Source organism: Convolutriloba macropyga, chromosome 8 (assembly GCF_964194025.1).
Source record: "Convolutriloba macropyga chromosome 8, txConMacr16.3, whole genome shotgun sequence".
NCBI classification, from domain to species: Eukaryota; Metazoa; Xenacoelomorpha; order Acoela; family Convolutidae; genus Convolutriloba; species Convolutriloba macropyga.
In genome coordinates, this window is record NC_134475.1 from 26,811,512 (window position 1) to 26,834,506 (window position 22,995).

Sequence of the window (22,995 nt, forward strand, 5' to 3'; positions counted from 1 at the left end):
GTTGCATTAAAAACTATATGAACCGTCCCTTGAATCAAATTTTTCTTATGCTGAAGCAGTGCACAGCTGCTAAAATTCAGTTTTATTCCAGTGGCAGTTGGTTTTTGACACCAATGGCAGGTGATAATACTTTTGCTGCTCGTATTTACGTTAATGTCAAGAAAAGCTAAATCCCATTCCATGTTAATTTTCTCTAAGGTAAATTGCAGGTTGTTGTATAATGAAATTGCAAATTATAAAAACTCGTCCGGGTCACCACGAACCGTGCAGATAATATCATCCACATACCTTTTAAACAATTTCATCTCCTCATAACTCCCCACTGTCTGTTGATTGCTGCAATAACTTCGATGGGGATTTTCTAAAGAAAAAATTATGGACAAAAAAGTCCAACTTCCAACAAAGTTTAGAGTTTTATATCAAAAAAATTATGCAATAATGCGCCCGATGCGTAGGAACACACAACGAAATTTTTGACAACGCAATTATTAGGTACGTTCGGTAATTGATTGAAATGGCGTGTACCACTTTATCCAAATGATGTATTTTTTCAGGAATAACGTTAGTATAAACAACAACGAACTATGAGTTCAAATAGAACAAGGAACTATGAGCAACTATGAGATTTTCAAATGATAATTAAGCGAACTAAAAATAAATTGAGTAAACACGGGTAAAAAACGGAATTTACATTTACACATGCACAATTGTATTGGTGAGCAACTGGAATTTGCAAAGACACAACAGAAGATACAACCTTGGTTTTATTTTGCGAGAAACTTAAGGAAAAAGGAGTTTTGGAAATCAAGAAAACGAAAAAAATACTCAACGAATCAGCTCCAAATCGGCTTATCACATTTTACTGTATGCGGTTGTTGTGTTAACTATATTAACACTACAAGATGTTTTACGCCTCTTCGGCTCTACAAAGTTTTAAGATATCACAACATCGCGTTTGCCATACTAAAAAACCTTTTTGACGTTAAAAGTATCTCATTTGCAATAATTAATGTTAGGGTACTTCTTATAATTATACGTAACTAAATCAGTCGAGGATACTGAAGAAGATGTGAAGAACTGATGTATGTGATTATATAATCGCAAAGCTTTGTTTTCTTAGATTCCGTAGGAATCTTTTATCAGTATAGTGTGCCTTATTTCTTAACATTTTGATCGTATGCCAACGCCGATCTCTCCGTAGGCTCCGATTTTGACATATTTAACACACCCTCCGTTAGATACAAAAGCGTACTACCATTGGCCGAATTTGTTGATCTTCTTCATGGGCTGGCTTGGCACTGAGTGAAAAATAATGACGCTATGGTCGCCTTTAGATTAAAAATGGCTTTTCTGACAGATTCGACTACTGACGTCCTCATAGAGGCGGAGAGATGACCAGTCATTCTTTTGAGCTACCGCTTTAGGCATCTCCAAAGCTGAAAAATTTTTTGCTTTTGCCTTTCTTTTCCGCTGATCATCACGTTCCTGACCGGTGAATCACTGCAGAATTACGTTACTTGGTGTTCTTGATTTTTTGGTACTATTTTATTGAGATGGTGTGCCTCATTTTGGGAAACTAGATTTGAAGAGCGTGTTTTTTATTAGACCTCGTTGTCTTCATTTTGCCGTCAGTTACACTCTGCTTCCTCTTCTTCAAAACAATGTCCCCATTGATCCGTTGTCAAAGTTTTATGGCGGGAGCTTTCAAAAATTCTTCCACAGACTTTCTTACATCAATGTCCAGACGTTTTTTGGCGTACTTTGCTAGAAGAATTGACCACTTATTCTTGGGACCAAATTATGCTAAACCGCATTATCTCACTCAATCTAAGGTAGGCCGATGAATTTTTGGGGTGCATGCCGTCGATTCAATTAAAATCCCTGCGACCTGGATTTCGAGAAGTCTGTATAGGTACCCTTTGGCTCTCTTCTTCTGATCCGAACTTGGCGATTGCGATGCTTCCCTACTCATATGTTTGAGGGATTGCAGTGTTCTTATCATTCAGATATAGGGATCTGCTACTATGTTATGCGATCATATCATGTCTTAATTGTCGCATCCTTAATCAGTTCCGTTTTCCTCGTTTTGATCTCCACATTGCTTCTTTAGATAATGTCGTTCCACTGATCGTTGGGTAGTATATGGCTACATTTCACTGTTTCTCTTTCCAAAAAACACTTTTTAATGCTATACAACTTTAGAGTATCTTTGCCGGGATCCGAATATATGTCTTTTAATGGCGTTTTAGGAAGTCGATCATAGTGTGCATAGATGGAGATTTATTAATGTTTTTTGTTTACAAAAAAGTTGGTAAATTAAATCTTTATTCTTTTCGGTTAAACTAGTATTTGATTTGTTTTTAGTATTTTGCGGTTTAAAACAAGCAAGTCTGGATTTGATTATCATCTGAACTATTCTAACTAACAAAACTTTTGTATGCTGGTCGTTCGCAGCTGCATCAATTATATTGATGTTATTTTATCTCAAAACTGTCGGAATTTTGTACTGATTAAGCTCCCAGATTGATCGGCCCTGATATTTCTCGATACAGAGTGATTACGAAAGTTATCTTTAACAAAATGTAGTCGCTTGATGTACTCCTATATTTTTTTGCCGTCGGAAATTTACTAAATCGATCAGCTGCTACTAGTATGTAGAATTCCTAATTTTGATCATCCTGTATCGGCAAAATCTATCTGTGTTTTTCCGTTTCGTTTTTTCTTCTTTTTATCTCCAAATACCGCAAATTTGCGTATCTCCTTTAACACCGTCTCTTTGAAGTCTTCTGTAATGAACATTTTTTATAGAACTCGCTCAGAATGGTGAGGAACTCGATCTCTGTTGAAGTATTTTCCGACGTGTTTAGCAATTCAGAAGATTGAGTAGAGTGTATACTCCCAAACGAGACATAAAAGACGAATGTGACTGTCAACTTCTGATGTGTCGAGCTTTCTGCAGCTCCGCGTTGCTCGGATCCTTTTGATAGAGTGAGGGCTATTTGATGTTTGCGTATGATGTATAGAAAAAATGGAGGGGCGCGAGAAATGAGTAAAATAAGCAATGAATTCATTACTTGAGGAAAATTTTAGAATTGAATTATCAAAAATGCGGAAAAATATTCCAGTAAATTTGAATGTTAAATAATTAAATTTGAATTGAAATTGTGTGAAGTAAATAAAAAATTTAAGGTTCTGATTTGAAGCGATTTACAAGTTTGAGGAATTTTGATTTCATATTTATGGAGAGTGAGAGAGGCACTGATTTATGGCGTTTTGAATTTCGATCCATTTTTTGTAAATTATTAAGCGGTCGACCTTCTGTTCAAAGAATGGTCACTTGATCCTCGTGTTCGTTTTCATTAATATTTAATTGCAGGTTTCTCAATATTTCGATTAACTCATTCTGTTGCCTTTTATGGCAAATAGTGCTGATAAAGGACTTTTTTATCTTTTTTGTAACAACAAGCTCCTAGATTTATGCTGAAATGTTATATGCGTTTACGAAAAAGATTTGAAGAGATATTTTTTATAAAACCAATGTTTGTAACTGTCATACATTGAAAATTTTACAATTGAACGGATTGAGCCTACCAATTCAAAGAGTTAAGGAGCGTTGGCATGTTTAATTGGCTCAATTTAGCTTAAGTGACGAAAGTAATGCTTAAAGATCAGCTACCATTGTTATATTATTTCCGTAGAGATAGTGTTTAAAAATTTGTATTGGCCAGGCAACTGTCGACAATTTTGACTCATTTGCATTATTTTTGCTCGCGAAAGAAGCGAGATGCATAAAAAATAGTTTTTCACCATACTTGTCTGTGCTGCTCAAGAACGCAACCTAGACCTATTCTTGAAGCATCGAATCCGACTTGCGTGTTTAGTTTTGGATCAAATTTTTCGTTTTCTTTAATATTTGTTTTTTGGTTTTTGATTTCCTCAAAATGCAATTGTTAAATTTTTGAAGACATCGAATTCATTTCCCTTTTTCAACAGATCTTTAAAAAGATAAAATAATGTTGCTATATTGTGAATAAGTTTTGGTACGTCATGTAATGATCCCACGAAAAAACGTATCAGTTTAATTTCATTTGGGGCTTTCAGATAAAACATTAATTTTGTTTCTGCAGTTAATATTTTAAATCCTCTGCTCGAGATATAGAAACCAAGCCATTTTTTTATCGCAAACTTAATGTTTGATAGATTTTTTTGAAGATTATCCTCGTCAAATACTTTGCGTCACGCGTTTACGTCCATAATCTGATCCAGTTTTGATCCACGGAAAACAATAACATTTTTGTCTAAGAGAAAGTATGTGTTCTCATTGATGATATTGTACCACTTATAGCTTTTTTGAGTTGAATTCAACCTCAATATCCGCGAGTCTGTGAATCTAGTTTCAGCTGTGAGTCTTTATATCAGTTTATCAATATGGCCCTCAAATATTGATTTCACTATTTCTGATTCGACACGCGCCTCAATTTGACTACGTAATTGTCTAGTCTTTTGATGAAAAAGCACAAAATTCCGTCTAAATCTTGGCTTTACCACGTGGTTTTTGGACTTTCCTCGACGTTAAACGAAGTTTGGAATTTTTTATATTCAATTTTTTTCCAATTTAATGGGACAGAGATCTTCGTTAGCAACAATTGACTTATCATGTTTTCGGTCTAGCTGTAATCCGATTCCTGGGAACAAGTATTGGTCGGTTAGTGGCTTGTGTCAATCCGGTACAACGAGTACTTTGCGTGAATATACTCTCCAGCTGTTTGATTCAATAGGACAGTTTATTGAAGCAATGATGTATTTTGGATCATTAGAGGGAGATTCTCGTTCTATTTGGTCTTTGCTATTCTATTCGCTGTTGTCTTTTAGGCTTTTGTCATCTGACTCGGAAATGCCTTGACAGCATTGTTCATTGAATTTGGATTTGCTGTGTCATTTTACTGCTGAACGATCGACGCATAGTTCCAGGTGCTTGTCGACTGTTCTGATTCAATTATAATTCATACTTCGCTGTCTAAAGCCACTTCTACCGATCCTATCGAAACTAGTTCAGCTATTGCACATTTTATTTATTTGATTATTTGCCATACAACGTATCTTATAGTCTTTATAAAGTTTTAATCCAGATTTTCGAGGATTATTATGACTACTTCTGGATAGCAAATTCATAAGTTATCTTTTACTAGCAAAACTGAACGTTCTGCTCTGACCCGATACTTGTTGTGAATTTTCAATTGAAAAAATTTTTGTCTGGTTCGGTGCATACTTGTGGAACTGTCTCCTTCAACAGTTCAGGTACAATATCCCGGTTCTTCATCTTAAGGATAATTTTGCCTCTAATGCGTTCCTGTTCTAGATAAAATTTGTTGCAGTTTTCCGCTATCTCGTTTAGTGCACTATAAATTGAGTCCATGGTCTCATCTTTGCTCTCCTTGAGACTCTAGATAGTAATTCTGTCTAACGTAATAATCAGATAACTGTTTTCCCATCTGCTACAATTCAAGGGTATTAGACACATTGTTCCCATCTCCCTTGCTCTACGACATCTAATTTCCCAATCTCCTCTTTGTTTAAGAGTCCGAGCTTGTCTTTGGCGTTCGAATGTTGGTGATGGATCAAATACCAGATTCTCATATATCTACCCAATTGGTAGCGACACTTTTTGCTTGCGACCCGGAACTACTCCAAGGTAATATTTTTATCTTTCGTTCAGTGGCTTTCTCCCTTATTCTTTCCAATGGGATGGGTGGTTCTGATGCTGGTCCTTCCGGAAACAAAACGGATCTATACCCATCGGTGTTCTGGAGATTTCTTTTGACTGCGTAATATCGTGAACTGTTCCTTATCACGCACGGCTGAACGAATGTTATCTATTTGCAACTTATAGTAGTAAAAATAAAAGATAAAAGGTTACAATATGTAAATTGTAACTCTTCCGATATGGAACTTTTAATCAATTTGAGCACATGTTTTTTTTCCTGCATGGATAGACAAATGAGACAAAAGGCCAATTGGCAACAACAAAGTATAGTGTTTACATATCATTTAAAGACATGCAGTAATGCGTAATGTCAACTGCAGAATTTGGAATTAATTAGCCGATGGATACGACCTCAAAAACCACGGACACGACCTCAAAAACAGGGACACGACCTCAAAAACAGGATATACAGGTAGCGCTCCGAGGGCATTAGGTGGCTGAGCAGCACTTCTGTTAGAGCCCTACGCCCTACTAGTCTCCTAGAATCCGAATCAACGAAACTGCTTTGAAAGACAACTTTAAGATACGATTGCGTTAGGCTTTAAAATTTGAACCCATCATACGCCCACCCCCTCCAACCTAGCCCCTCCTCCCCCCCCCCTCAATGCCCCCGCCCACCCTCCTCCAACGTGGCATTTGAAATTTGAATCCTTCTTGGCCAACTCCGGAGCCGAACTCTTGGCGGTTGTTTGAGAGAGCAATTCGGCCGACGTTAGTCATTAATTTTTTCAGCTGCGACTTATCGCAACATTGTACCTATATCAACTTACACGCTGTTAGTTAAATGCGATTCCAAATTGGTCTCTGCCCCTTACCTTAAGAGCCACATGCCTTACTAAATCAATAAATGCAATTGAAATGTTGAAAGTATGGATTTTAGTTTAGAAATTATTTTTGATATGGGCATAAAAATAAATACTCGAAAAGACTAATATTTTGGATGCACACTGCTTAAATTGTCTTTGCAGGCTAAGAAAATTTGCGATACTATCTGTTGCTATTCTCGGATAGCCCGATTTTCGGCTGAACTTGTACGGAAGAATGGTCTTTTATATGCTAACCTACTTCTCTTTCGAAGCATCTGTTACTTTAGAGAAAAAAATTCGAATTCTCAGACAAGTCCAGAAAAAGCTTTCAACAAGTAAACTTTTGAATAAATAATTTTCAAGATCATTCTAGTCTACTTTCACTTAATTGGTCTCCTTTTTAATCGAACGTTATCCAGCTGTTGTCAGTACGACTTCAAGAACAATTTTGTATAAACCGCTGACCTTTTTTGCAAACTTTAATGGGAGGCGGGGGAATTATATGCATAGTTAGTTTTTTCTTCTGTCAATTTTTTGAATACCGCTTTTCCCATCAGTTATCGAGGTTTGAAGTTTTGATGAACATTTGGCCTGATTTTGTTTACATTCTGTTGTAGTTTTGTTCACATTTTTGCATAATTTGTTCGTAAAAAAGTATGTAAGAACTGTTAACGGTAGTCTTTTTGTTCTCTCTTTTAAAAACAGAGAAGGGTTGTTGGACTACTTGACCCATCGTTTTTATTTATTTCGTGGTTAAAATTCAACTTTTTTGAATAAAAATGATCATACTATGCTTCTTCAGCAAACTTTCTCCAAATTTGACGGAGGTACTGATCTGACAAAATGCTTACACAATCTTAGTAAACTTAACTGGTGCTGTTTGAACTCCTGATTCCTAAAACATGGTTTTGGATGTAAAGTTTTAACAGCTTTTCTCAAAATTAAATCTTTTTTTTTAAAAAATGCACTATTTTTGCAGATATTGATGTGTGACAACACGTCCATTTATTCTCCATACCTTTCTATGATGAAAAAATGTTCAGGTTTCACAGGGGTGCTGTCTTCTTTAAACTGTTCACACTTTACCTCAAAATTAGATATGACAGTTCTCATATTCGGTTTCAAAAAATACATCCTATTTACGTTTCACCGAATTCCCAAGAAAATCGACAATGTTAATCGAGAAAACTTTGATATATTTCGATAAATTTTGATTCTCCTGTATTGTCTGTTATTTTGTAGTCGTAGGATTTATCCTTTATACATTAAAATGACATAGTCAAATATTTTCCTATCTAAATGTAACTGAACGCATTGGATATCTTCTTTTTGGATTGTCAGCTAATGGTTTTAACGACTGTGAGTTGAATAGTTTTCAATACTTCTTTAAATTTGGTTTTTTCATTTTACTCTATTTCATAACTTGTAAGTGGTTCTCCGTAACAACAGAGACCAACCACTTTCCCGTGAAGCAACTATTAATCTCTTGTCTGGATTGTTTTACGTCTCTCTCGCTATCTCTTTGCAATAAAAACTTTGTGTATTTTTATTGCCTATGCTAAGTATGTTAAATGTGCGTATTATTTTTTCACATGGTCCGATAAACAACAGACCCTTTTGATGTTTAAATGAATCTTAAGCAAACATAAATAAATTATCAGCTAATTGGTATTAATTATTGTATTTATGGTATGAATAGCTTCAATACGTTAGTTTCCCTAATTGTTATAAATTTTTAAGTTCAGTCTGTAGTCTTCGTTATTTTATATTATTACAACGTTTTTTATAACAAGTCTCATTGGCTTTTTAGGGAGGTAATTTGTTTTTGTTAATTATTTTGTAGTTCAAATTTTGCGTTCGTTATGACTTCTTAAATTATTTGTTTTCAAAAAAAACTTTGAACTACGCTCTTCTTTGTTCTTTTTTGGTGAATTGTTCCCTAATTTCGTCAAGGTCGAGCCGGTTCTCTTTTCTCTATAGTTCAAGTTAATTTTTCATGTTAGGTTTTATCTGATGCTTATATGACTTTGTTACTAAGTCGTTTTGATTAAACCAAAAGTTTTTCGATACAACTTATGTTTTTTTGTGTGTTATTTTGTGTTTGTTTTGCTCTTATTCTCATTATTAGCAGGTTGCAACGGCTTTCTGATGCTGTATTATTCAATAAATTAAGTGTTTTAAGTTGATAACAATTTTTAACTCATGAAACGATTATTTTTGAACAGCGTGTGATATAATGGAAGTTCCGTATCTCCTCTCCATTCGGTAGGTAATTGAGTCAACAATTAAGATAAGAGAGGTCAGAAAATGATGTAAGAGCGCACATTGCCAACCCTTTTTTTTAATTTGAATTCTTGGTTTAAACACAGCTGACTTTTCACTGAGAATGCAAAGTTAGTTAAGGTGTCACAATGATATGATGCACGATGTCAACGCAACGTTGCAAACAAGGAAAAACAGGATTGTATTCATCAAACGAAATATTCAAGAAAATGACTCATTCGTACGATGAATTTGTTGTGTCTTCTCTTTGCTTCAATTCAATCTGAACTTGTGTCAAAATTGTTTATGAGGTGTATATAATCACTCAGGTTTTCTATCCGTAGAATTAAAATAGATAACAATAATGATAATACCAAGATTGAAGTTCAGGTTAATGAATTTTGGTTGAACCAAATTCATTAACCTGAACTTCAACTTTAGTATTATCATCATCGTTATCTTATTTTAATTCTACGGGTAGAGAAAATGAGTGATTACATACACCTCATAAACAAACTTGACACAAGTTCAGAGTGAAGTTATTCAAAGAGCAGTAACCACAAATTCATCGTGTGTATGAAACTTTTTCTTGAATCCTCCGGTTGATGAATACAAACCTACATTTCTGTGTTTTCAACGTTGCGTTGACATCGCGTCTCAAACCAATGTTATACTTGAACTGACTTAGCAGTCTCAGTGATTTACGTCATTGTTTTTTCAAATATGCGTTTTTGGGTCCAAGCCACTCAAAAGGTTTTTACCTTAACTCAAGTTAAAGAAAAACTAGGGTAAGCTTGCGGAAAAGTAACGGTTTAACTTAACTCCCTTATTGTAAAGTTACATTAATTTTACTTAGTTTGCAACGACACTCCATACCTCAATACTATTCGATTGCAATTGGTTTTCCCATTCTAAAAATGAGTTGATCGGGAGTTATTAATCGCATACATTGGAATAGTGTTGATGTATGGGCTGTCGTGGCAAACTTAATGAAGTTAATGCAACTTTATTTCAACGGAGTCAAGTTAAACTTTATTTGTACTGTAAATTTAACCTAATTTTTTCCTAACTTGAGTTAAGGTAAAAATTTACCCAAACTTTGTTTAGGTAATATTACCTTAAACGACTAAAACTTTTTTGTAACGTTCTGCAAAAAAATTAACAAAAAAATTGTTAGACTTGCTCAAGAAAAACAGAATCGCCTCCAATACTCCTCTTTGAGTCCTAAAAATAGATGAAGTAGACAATTGAAAATATTTAATCCAAATACTCAAAATTTGTTTTTGATGTTGAACATTGTAAGTGGTCACTTTTGATAGCCTCCCCATTCTTCATAAAGTTGTTCTGTAGCAAAACGGCACTCGCTCCGAAAGTAATACGTAGTTAAAAATCATAATTTTGTGTCATAATTGTTGGCTTATATCAATTTTACTCTCGAGCCTAAGCAAAAAGTTTTATATCAATTTGGTCATCGATAATGGTAAATCTAATGTATGTTCAGGTGAAAGTTCAAGTGATTCCCCCATAATTTCTCAGGTAACTTTCAGGTATAGTCGAGTTAAGTTAAGGTTAGTTCTGTTAAAGCAAAGCTGTCAGAACGTTTCAAGTAAGCTAAGAATTTTCTTGCGTAAATTTACCTAAATTTTATTTAGTGTGTGGCGGTAAAATTTTTTTTGTAAGTAGTCTACAAAATTGATTGTCATAAAAAGGAGAGAACAATAATATATTCGCTTTTTACATTTTTCCAATCAAACGTGGACCAAAAAAAGAACAAATTGAGTTGTCACTATACAGACAGTCAAAACTCCAGGGTCTTCAACCACTGTGTATATTTTGGAGCTTTTTGTGTTATGAGGAAACAAAAAAGTACGAAAAATCCTTCTGAAGACCCAAAACAGTCTGCAAATAAAGTCACTGCTTTTCTCAAAAATGATAAAGAAATTAATTATCATTTTTTTCGTCGTTTTTACCGAACCGATAGGAATGTGAAAATTTTTTGATTGAGCGTTTGAAAATTTTTAAAGAAAATTTTGCTGTTACTGAGAAAACAAAACCTTAGATCATTAAAATTTCTTTTTTAAAAAGGATCAGAAAGTAGGAGGTGAATTATAAATTGCGGCCAAAGAGCTCCTTGTTTTCAATTGCTCTCGAGGAAATTTTTAAGCGTTTGTTATAGTTTGGTTTCTTTTTGAAAGAAACTCGAAATTTACTTTTTGAAAGAAACTTGAAAAGAAACTCGAAATTTACTGCAAAAGCTCGAAATTTACTTTTTGAGGTTGAACATTGTAAGTGGTCACTTTTGATAGCCTCCCCATTCTTCATAAAGTTGTTTTGTAGAAAAACGGCACTCCATCAGAAAAAAATACATAGTTAAAAATCATAATTTTGTGTCATAATTTTTGGATAATATCAATTTTACTCTCGAGCCTAAGCAAAAAGTTTTATATCAACTTTGTCATCGATAATGGTAAATCTAATGTATGTTCAGGTGAAAGTTCAAGTGATTCCCCCATAATTTCTCAGGTAACTTTCAGGTATAGTCGAGTTAAGTTAAGGTTAGTTCTGTTAAGGCAAAGCTGCCAGAACGTTTCAATTAAGCTAAAAATTTCCTTGCGTAAATTTACCTAAACTTTATTTAGTGTGTGGCGGAAAATTTTTTTTAACTAGTCTACAAAATTGTTTGTCATAAAAAGGAGAGAACAACAATATATTCGCTTCTTTACAATTTTCCAATCAAACGTGAACCAAAAAAAGAACAAATTGAGTTGTCACTATACAGACAGTCAAAACTCCAGGGTCTTCAACCACTGTGTATATTTTGGAGCTTTTTGTGTTATGAGGAAACAAAAAAGTACGAAAAATCCTTCTGAAGACCCAAAACAGTCTGCAAATAAAGTCACTGCTTTTCTCAAAAATCATAAAGAAATTAATTATCGTTTTTTTCGTCGTTGTTACCGAACCAATAGGAATGTGAAAATTTTTTGATTGAGCGTTTGAAAATTTTTAAAGAAAATTTTGCTGTTACTGAGAAAACAAAACCTTAGATCATTAAAATATGTTTTTTAAAAAGTATCAGAAAGTGGGAGGTGAATTATAAATTGCGGCCAAAGAGCTCCTTGTTTTTAATTGCTCTCGATGAAATTCTTAAGCGTTTGTTATAGTTTTATGTCTTTTTGAAAGAAACGTTTGCTTGACTGACTTAACTTTCCACTCTTTGCTTTTAAAGTTTCAAAAGCGATTTCGTTAACAGATATCTTCAAGGGCACTCGTTTGCTGACTGTCTGTTCAAAGGTAATCAAAAATTGAACTGATTTTTTTTCAATTTCCATTTTATATTAGTGGTCTCTAATAAACTCATTAACATTTAAAATTGGATGCCCTTATTACGCTAGGGCAGCTAACGGTCGAAATTCAGCACTTGCTGAAGCAGACAAAAACTAAATTCAGCTCCCATCGTTCGTTCAAGAGCACTTTATTGGACGTTCATCGTTTTGTTTTTTTTTTGTTTCAAAGCCTGGTTGTACTTGAAACACAGATAAAAAAATCTGTTTTGTGCCAAATTTTTTCCGCCCAGATACTGGTTAGGTGGGGGTTGTCATAGTTGCGATAATTTGATCACTGCGTAAAAAGGCAAAAAATTGTGTCTTAGGGTTAATCCTGAGATCTCCTAGTACGTATTGAATTTAGAATATATTTTTAGAATATAATGTTCAACTGGAGGTTGTTATAAGTACCGTCAGTATATTTCAAATGTATTCCCTGGGAATTTGCTGGATATATATTTTCGGTTTTCGAACAAAATTTTGGTCTTTCATTGGAATTATTGCCGAATAGCTAAAATTTTGGTTTAACGTTTAACTCATCAACGTTTTCTTTAACTCTTCAAACAATGAAAACTTTTGATGAAGTCTGGTTTTTGTAGCAAAACTACTTTTGTTCCGAACCCACTTCTGGGGGGCGGAACTACATACTCAACTCGGATATTCTTTGCACAGTAAATTTTCACCGATTAATGTAGTCATCGTCTAAAGTTGTAATTGGTATCATTAGAAAGCCCGTCCCGCCGAGAGTGTGAAATTAATAAGTTTTTCAAAGTTTTCTTTTTTTTCGAGGAGTATTTGGGCTTAAAGTTTTTGTGGAAATTTCACTTTTCGCAATGATTTTTTCACGTTTTCGTTCATCTGAAAAAGAATTATTAATTTTGCCCTATTACGTTTCTATTTTTATTGTTTTGGGTCATTGGTAACTCCGAACGATTATCAGGGATAACTTTTTTCTGATCATAGCTCGTTAGAAGGAAAAAAGTTTGATTATTGAATTAAGTTTTTCGGTTTTGAGATCCATTATCTTTATTTTGCGGCTATTTGACTTCTGTTTTAAAATTTTTGTCTTGACTTTCCGGCGAATTTTACATTGGACATTTCCGGCGATATGGAACTTTTAATCAATTTGAGCACATGTTTTTTTCCTGCATGGATAGACAAATGAGACAAAAGACCAATTGGCAACAACAAAATATAGTGTTTATATATCATTTAAAGACATGCAGTAATGCGTAATGTCAACTGCAGAATTTGGAATTAATTAGCCGATGGATACGACCTCAAAAACCACGGACACGACCTCAAAAACAGGGACACGACCTCAAAAACAGGATATACAGGTAGCGCTCCGAGGGCATTAGGTGGCTGAGCAGCACTTCTGTTAGAGCCCTACGCCCTACTAGTCTCCTAGAATCCGAATCAACGAAACTGCTTTGAAAGACAACTTTAAGATACGATTGCGTTAGGCTTTAAAATTTGAACCCATCATACGCCCACCCCCTCCAACCTAGCCCCTCCCCCCCCCCTCAATGCCCCCGCCCACCCTCCTCCAACGTGGCATTTGAAATTTGAATCCTTCTTGGCCAACTCCGGAGCCGAACTCTTGGCGGTTGTTTGAGAGAGCAATTCGGCCGACGTTAGTCATTAATTTTTTCAGCTGCGACTTATCGCAACATTGTACCTATATCAACTTACACGCTGTTAGTTAAATGCGATTCCAAATTGGTCTCTGCCCCTTACCTTAAGAGCCACATGCCTTACTAAATCAATAAATGCAATTGAAATGTTGAAAGTATGGATTTTAGTTTAGAAATTATTTTTGATATGGGCATAAAAATAAATACTCTAAAAGACTAATATTTTGGATGCACACTGCTTAAATTGTCTTTGCAGGCTAAGAAAATTTGCGATACTATCTGTTGCTATTCTCGGATAGCCCGATTTTCGGCTGAACTTGTACGGAAGAATGGTCTTTTATATGCTAACCTACTTCTCTTTCGAAGCATCTGTTACTTTAGAGAAAAAAATTCGAATTCTCAGACAAGTCCAGAAAAAGCTTTCAACAAGTAAACTTTTGAATAAATAATTTTCAAGATCATTCTAGTCTACTTTCACTTAATTGGTCTCCTTTTTAATCGAACGTTATCCAGCTGTTGTCAGTACGACTTCAAGAACAATTTTGTATAAACCGCTGACCTTTTTTGCAAACTTTAATGGGAGGCGGGGGAATTATATGCATAGTTAGTTTTTTCTTCTGTCAATTTTTTGAATACCGCTTTTCCCATCAGTTATCGAGGTTTGAAGTTTTGATGAAAATTTGGCCTGATTTTGTTTACATTCTGTTGTAGTTTTGTTCACATTTTTTATAATTTGTTCGTAAAAAAGTATGTAAGAACTGTTAACGGTAGTCTTTTTGTTCTCTCTTTTAAAAACAGAGAAGGGTTGTTGGACTACTTGACCCATCGTTTTTATTTATTTCGTGGTTAAAATTCAACTTTTTTGAATAAAAATGATCATACTATGCTTCTTCAGCAAACTTTCTCCAAATTTGACGGAGGTACTGATCTGACAAAATGCTTACACAATCTTAGTAAACTTAACTGGTGCTGTTTGAACTCCTGATTCCTAAAACATGGTTTTGGATGTAAAGTTTTAACAGCTTTTCTCAAAATTAAATCTTTTTTTTAAAAAAATGCACTATTTTTGCAGATATTGATGTGTGACAACACGTCCATTTATTCTCCATACCTTTCTATGATGAAAAAATGTTCAGGTTTCACAGGGGTGCTGTCTTCTTTAAACTGTTCACACTTTACCTCAAAATTAGATATGACAGTTCTCATATTCGGTTTCAAAAAATACATCCTATTTACGTTTCATCGAATTCCTAAGAAAATCGACAATGTTAATCGAGAAAACTTTGATATATTTCTGGCTTCGACAAAGTGTTTTTGTAATTTTGTTGATATTTGGCTATGCTTGAATTTAGTATTCTTTTTGCAATAATAAAAAAGTTTACTCATTAATTGATAGTCCAATTGGCTTCCTCGAGTTGCTTAATTGATTATATTTAATGCTTCCAGTGGATATTTATTGGCTCTTTTGACTTTGAATATATTTGTTTCCAGCAAAACTGCTCGACACTTTCAAAGCTTTTTTCATTCAATTTTAATCTTAGTCCTTTTGATCAATAGTCCCTTCTGTTTAATAATAAAACAAAAAAGCAATTTTAATAGGTTTAATTTTCCACTGACTGTATTATGACTTTGATATTACCAGTTTTCACGTTTTTCTTACTTTTGATGTTACCTGTTTTCATGTTTTTCTTACTTTTTAATATTAAACAATATTAGTGGTTTGTGTTTGGTTTTCTGACGCAGATTCATATTATTATGGTCAAAGGCGTTAAAATAAGGTTTAGCTGAACATTTACAACTTTGCAGAGAAGAGACTGTAGTTTTAATTTAATTGAAGTGCGCGAATATGCTTATTTGCGCATTTCAGTTAAAATTTTGATTCTCCAGTATTGTCTGTTATTTTGTAGTCGTAGGATTTATCCTTTATACTTTAAAATGACATAGTCAAATATTTTCCTATCTAAATGTAACTGAACGCATTGGATATCTTCTTTTTGGATTGTCAGCTAATGGTTTTAACGACTGTGAGTTGAATAGTTTTCAATACTTCTTTAAATTTGGATTTTTCATTTTACTCTATTTCATAACTTGTAAGTGGTTCTCCGTAACAACAGAGACCATCCACTTTCCCGTGAAGCAACTATTAATCTCTTGTCTGGATTGTTTTACGTCTCTCTCGCTATCTCTTTGCAATAAAAATTTTGTGTATTTTTATTGCGTATGCTAAGTATGTTAAATGTGCGTATTATTTTTTCACATGTTCCGATAAACAACAGACCTTATTGATGTTTAAATGAATCTTAAGCAAACATAAATAAATTATCAGCTGATTGGTATTTATTATTGTATTTATGGTATGAATAGCTTCAATACGTTAGTTTCCCTAATTGTTATAATTTTTTAAGTTCAGTCTGTAGTCTTCGTTATTTTATATTATTACAACGTTTTTTATAACAAGTCTCATTGGCTTTTTAGGGAGGTAATTTGTTTTTGTTAATTATTTTGTAGTTCAAATTTTGCGTTCGTTATGACTTCTTAAATTATTTGTTTTCAAAAAAAAACTTTGAACTACGCTCTTCTTTGTTCTTTTTTGGTGAATTGTTCCCTAATTTCGTCAAGGTCGAGCCGGTTCTCTTTTCTCTATAGTTCAAGTTAATTTTTCATGTTAGGTTTTTTCTGATGCTCATTTGATTTTGTTACTAAGTCGTTTTGATTAAACCAAAAGTTTTTTGATACAACTTATATTTTTTTGTGTGTTATTTTGTGTTTGTTTTTGCTCTTATTCTCATTATTGGCAGGTTGCAACGGCTTTCTGATGCTGTATTATTCAATAAATTAAGTGTTTTAAATTGATAACAATTTTTAACTCATGAAACCATTATTTTTGAACAGCGTGTGATATAATGGAAGTTCCGTATCTCCTCTCCATTCGGTATGTAATTGAGTCAACAATTAAGATAAGAGAGGTCAGAAAATGATGTAAGAGCGCACATTGCCAACCCTCCTTTTTAATTTGAATTCTTGGTTTAAACACAGCTGACTTTTCACTGAGAATGCAAAGTTAGTTAAGGTGTCACAATGATATGATGCACGATGTCAACGCAACGTTGCAAACAAGGAAACGCATGATTGTATTCATCAAACGAAATATTCAAGAAAATGACTCATTCGTACGATGAATTTGTTGTGTCTTCTCTTTGCTTCAATTCAATCTGAACTTGTGTCAAAATTGTTTATGAGGTGTATATAATCACTCAGGTTTTCTATCCGTAGAATTAAAATTGATAACAATAATGATAATACCAAGATTGAAGTTCAGGTTAATGAATTTTGGTTGAACCAAATTCATTAACCTGAACTTCAACTTTAGTATTATCATCATCGTTATCTTATTTTAATTCTACGGGTAGAGAAAATGAGTGATTACATACACCTCATAAACAAACTTGACACAAGTTCAGAGTGAAGTTATTCAAAGAGAAGTAACCACAAATTCATCGTGTGTATGAAACTTTTTCTTGAATCCTCCGGTTGATGAATACAAACCTACAATTCTGTGTTTTCAACGTTGCGTTGAAATCGCGTCTCAAACCAATGTTATACTTGAACTGACTTAGCAGTCTCAGTGATTTACGTCATTGTTTTTTCAAATATGCGTTTTTGGGTCCAAGCCACTCAAAAAGTTTTTACCTTAACTCAAGTTAAAGAAAAACTAGGGTAAGCTTGCGGAAAAGTTACGGTTTAACTTAACTCCCTTATTGTAAAGTTACATTAATTTTACTTAGTTTGCAACGACACTCCATACCTCAATACTATTCGATTGCAATTGGTTTTCCCATTCTAAAAATGAGTTGATCGGGAGTTATTAATCGCATACATTGGAATAGTGTTGATGTATGGGCTGTCGTGGCAAACTTAATGAAGTTAATGCAACTTTATTTCAACGGAGTCAAGTTAAACTTTATTTGTACTGTAAATTTAACCTAATTTTTTCCTAATTTGAGTTAAGGTAAAAAATTACCCTAACTTTGTTTAGGTAATATTACCTTAAACGACTAAAAATTTTTTGTAACGTTCTGCAAAAAAATTAACAAAAAAATTGTTAGACTTGCTCAAGAAAAACAGAATCGCCTCCAATACTCCTCTATGAGTCCTCAAAATAGATGAAGTAGACAATCGAAAATAGTTAATGCAAAAACTCGAAATTTGTTTTTTGAGGTTGAACATTGTAAGTGGTCACTTTTGATAGCCTCCCCATTCTTCATAAAGTTGTTCTGTAGCAAAACGGCACTCCCTCCGAAAGTAATCTGTAGTTAAAAATCATAATTTTGTGTCATAACTTTTGGCTTATATCAATTTTACTCTCGAGCCTAAGCAAAAACTTTTATATCAACTTTATCATCGATAATGGTAAATCTAATGTATGTTCAGGTGAAAGTTCAAGTGATTCCCCCATAATTTCTCAGGTAACTTTCAGGTATAGTCGAGTTAAGTGAAGGTTAGTTCTGTTAATGCAAAGCTGCCAAAACGTTTCAAGTAAGCTAAGAATTTTCTTGCGTAAATTTACCTAAACTTTATTTAGTGTGTGGCGGTAAAAATTTTTTTTTAAGTAGTCTACAAAATTGATTGTCATAAAAAGGAGAGAACAATAATATATTCACTTTTTTACATTTTTCCAATCAAACGTGGACCAAAAAAAGAACAAATTGAGTTGTCAGTATACAGACAGTCAAAACTCCAGGGTCTTCAACCGCTGTGTATATTTTGGAGCTTTTTGTGTTATGAGGAAACAAAAAAGTACGAAAAATCCTTCTGAAGACCCAAAACAGTCTGCAAATAAAGTCACTGCTTTTCTCAAAAATGATAAAGAAATTAATTATCGTTATTTCGTCGTTGTTACCGAACCGATAGGAATGTGAAAATTTTTTGATTGAGCGTTTGAAAATTTTTAAAGAAAATTTTGCTGTTACTGAGAAAACAAAACCTTAGATCATTAAAATTTCTTTTTTAAAAAGTATCAGAAAGTGGGAGGTGAATTACAAATTGCGGCCAAAGAGCTCCTTGTTTTTAATTGCTCTCGAGGAAATTCTTAAGTTTTTGTTATAGTTTGGTGTCTTTATGAAAGAAACTCGAAATTTACTGCAAAAACTCGAAATTTACTTTTTGAGGTTGAACATTGTAAGTGGTCACTTTTGATAGCCTCCCCATTCTTCATAAAGTTGTTTTGTACCAAAACGGCACTCCCCCTGAAAAAAATACGTAGTTAAAAATCATAATTTTGTGTCATAATTTTTTTGCTTTTATCAATTTTACTTTCGAGCCTAAGCAAAAAGTTTTATATCAACTTTGTCATCGATAATGGTAAATCTAATGTATGTTCAGGTGAAAGTTCAAGTGATTCCCCCATAATTTCTCAGGTAACTTTCAGGTATAGTCGAGTTAAATTAAGGTTAGTTCTGTTAAGGCAAAGCTGCCAGAACGTTTCAATTAAGCTAAAAATTTTCTTGCGTAAATTTACCTAAACTTTATACAGTGTGTGGCGTTAAATTTTTTTTTAAGTAGTCTACAAAATTGATTGTCATAAAAAGGAGAGAACAATAATATATTCGCTTTTTTTACAATTTTCCAATCAAACGTGAACCAAAAAAAGAACAAATTGAGTTGTCACTATACAGACAGTCAAAACTCCAGGGTCTTCAACCACTGTGTATATTTTGGAGCTTTTTGTGTTATGAGGAAACAAAAAAGTACGAAAAATCCTTCTGAAGACCCAAAACAGTCTGCAAATAAAGTCACTGCTTTCCCAAAAATGATAAAGAAATTAATTATCGTTTTTTTCGTCGTTGTTACCGAACCGATAGGAATGTGAAAATTTTTTGATTGAGCGTTTGAAAATTTTTAAAGAAAATTTTGCTGTTACTGAGAAAACAAAACCTTGGATCATTAAAATTTCTTTTTTAAAAAGTATCAGAAAGTGGGAGGTGAATTATAAATTGCGGCCAAAGAGCTCCTTGTTTTTAATTGCTCTCGAGGAAATTCTTAAGCGTTTGTTACAGTTTTGTGTCTTTTTGAAGGAAAGGTTTGCTTGAGTGATTTAACTTTCCACTCTTTGCTTTTAAAGTTTCAAAAGTGAATTCGTTAACAGGTATCTTCAAGGGTACTCGTTTGCTGACTGTCTGTTCAAAGGTCATCAAAACTTGAACTGATTTTTTTTCAATTTCCATTTTATATTAGTGGTCTCTAATAAACTCATTAACATTTAAAATTGAATGCCCTTATTACGCTAGGGCAGCTAACGGTCGAAATTCAGCACTTGCTGAAGCAGACAAAAACTAAATTCAGCTCCCATCGTTCATTCAAGAGCACTTTATTGGACGTTCATCGTTTTGTTTTTTTTTGTTTCAAAGCCTGGTTGTACTTGAACAACAGATAAATAAATCTGTTTTGTGCCGATTTTTTTCCGCCCAGATACTGGTTAGGTGGGGGTTGTCATAGTTGCGATAATTTGATCACTGCGTAAAAAGGCAAAAAGTTGTGTCTTAGGGTTAATCGTGAGATCTCCTAGTAGTTATTGAATTTAGTATATATTTTTAGAATATAATGTTCAACTGGAGGTTGTTATAAGTACCGTCAGTGTATTTCAAATGTATTCCCTGGGAGTTTGCTGGATATAAATTTTCGGTTTTCGAACAAAATTTTGGTCTTTCATTGGAATTATTGCCGAATAGCTAAAATTTTGGTTTAACGTTTAACTCATCAACGTTTTCTTTAACTCTTCAAACAATGAAAACTTTTGATGAAGTCTGGTTTTTGTAGCACAACTACTTTTGTTCCGAACCCACTTCTGGGGGGCGGAACTACATACTCAACTCGGATATTCTTTGCACAGTAAATTTTCACCGATTAATGTAGTCATCGTCTAAAGTTGTAATTGGTATCATTAGAAAGCCCGTCCCGCCGAGAGTGTGAAATTAATAACTTTTTCAAAGTTTTCTTTTTTTCGAGGAGTATTTGGGCTTAAAGTTTTTGTGGAAATTTCACTTTTCGCAATGATTTTTTCACGTTTTCGTTCATCTGAAAAAGAATTAATAGTTTTGCCCTATTACGTTTCTATTTTTATTGTTTTGGGTCATTGGTAACTCCGAACGATTATCAGGGATAACTTTTTTCTGATCATAGCTCGTTAGAAGGAAAAAAGTTTGATTATTGAATTAAGTTTTTTGGTTTTGAGATCCGTTATCTTTATTTTGCGGCTATTTGACTTCTGTTTTAAAATTTTTGTCTTGACTTTCCGGCGAATTTTACTAAAAGTATAGCATGCCTTTTAAAAAGAGGAATAAATGCAGTTGTGGTCCCTGGTGTTCTAATAATTTTATTGACTTCGACAAAAAAATTTTATTAAAAATTGATTGTTTCATTATTTCTTTCTTCCTTCTTTATGATGTATTGTTACTGAGTGTCAATTTTGAAGGTAAAGTTCAGAGTTTACAGCTTATGGCATTGAATTCTTTGAAATTATTCGTTTTAGAATAAATTTAGTGTTTTGTTTAAACTTTTGTAAATTTCGTCAAATTTTTGTCCTATTATTGTATTGCAATCGAGTCGTAATATCGCCAAGTTTCATCGCCGGCCTTACTTGTTCTAATTTACATAGAGAGAGGGCTCAGAGTTTTCGTTTGATGTCAGTGATTACTTGGAAACTTTTCGTTTTTGTACAGATTTCGTCATACCAATAATGTTTTGTCAATTTCGTCCAGTTTTTGTTCATTTATTGCACATCTACTAAGTCCCAATACAGAGAGAGAGGTATGGTTGATTTTCTAATTGGGTTCGAAAAAACTTAAGAATTTTTTTCTATTGTTTATGATACTGAAATTCAAGCCTATTTTTGGTTAAAATTTTGTAAGTTTTTGAGTATTGACTATGTATGTTTTCTTTAACTCCAAAATTTTGTTTCTTTTTGTTGCGTTGCGCTTCAATATTGCTTATTAAGGTCTTCTGGAGAAGTTCATGAGGCATATTTCAATCCAAAATTCCCCTTCAACTGATTGCTGATAATATATATAAATTGACTCTATTGAATTTCTTGAAAGTCAACAAAGTTTTGTCTATTTAGTTTTTCGGCCATTTGGTTTTTTGGTTAAAAGTGTTTTTCTGCAATTAGAATTATCAACTATTCTGATTACTCACAAGACCAATTGTGTCTTTGAAAACTTAAAAGTAAATTTTCTCAACATACATGGCTGAAACCGAATGCTTTCAAAAAATTAAGAAATATTAACATTTTGAAATAGAACTTGCCCATCTATATTGTCTTGTCGAATTGCATTTTTTCCCATTATCAAAAGTTTATAGCTGCTTCACGCAGCAATTTGTGCCTATTTCTAATAGTTCTAAATTATTCAACTTTACGTGTGGTAATACTTGGTCTTCAAATTTTTACATCAAAGATTTTAAGAAATTGGCGTAGAAGATTTTTTTTTCTTTACCTTTCGCATATGCGTTCTATTCTGCCAGAACAATTGACTGCCATATTGTAAGAGCAGATCATAACTTTGACTTGGCTGCTGATCATTTAGCTAGAGTGATCTCTAATTGAAATCGCAACCTCTTAATACATGCATAACTTAGTGCTTGGGTCATGAATATAACTTCTGCATGTTTTTCAAAACCAAATAGAATTCTGAGAGTCAAATGGACAAAATGGACAAAACGTAGCAATCAAGCGAGTTTAGTACTAAAACTGTTCTTACCTGAGAAATTTGCATCGAACATCAGTTCGAAAACGGGACAGATGTTGATTTCAAGATTTCATTTTTTGAAATCAGCTGTTTCATTTATAAAATTTTTACTTAATGGGATATTACAATGAAGTTGTTTTTATGTTGCCTGATTCATATGTTCCAGTGATTGTTTTAGTGAAATGAAGACTTTTGGTTTCATTGGTTTTTATCTATTGTTGGTCAGACAAATGCCTTTTTTAAGATATCAATTTTGATTTCAGAATAAGAATTACTTAACAAATCATTTCTTCATTTCTGCCTTGTTCTGAAGGCAACTGATGGTTTTGTTTACTTAGACGCTACACTTTTCCCTTCATATTTTGTCAATTTTTTCCACTTTTGATCTCAAATAATTTTCTTACTCACCCCAAAATCTGAGAGGTCCTGCTGATGTTCCAAAGATGTGTGATATGCTTATAT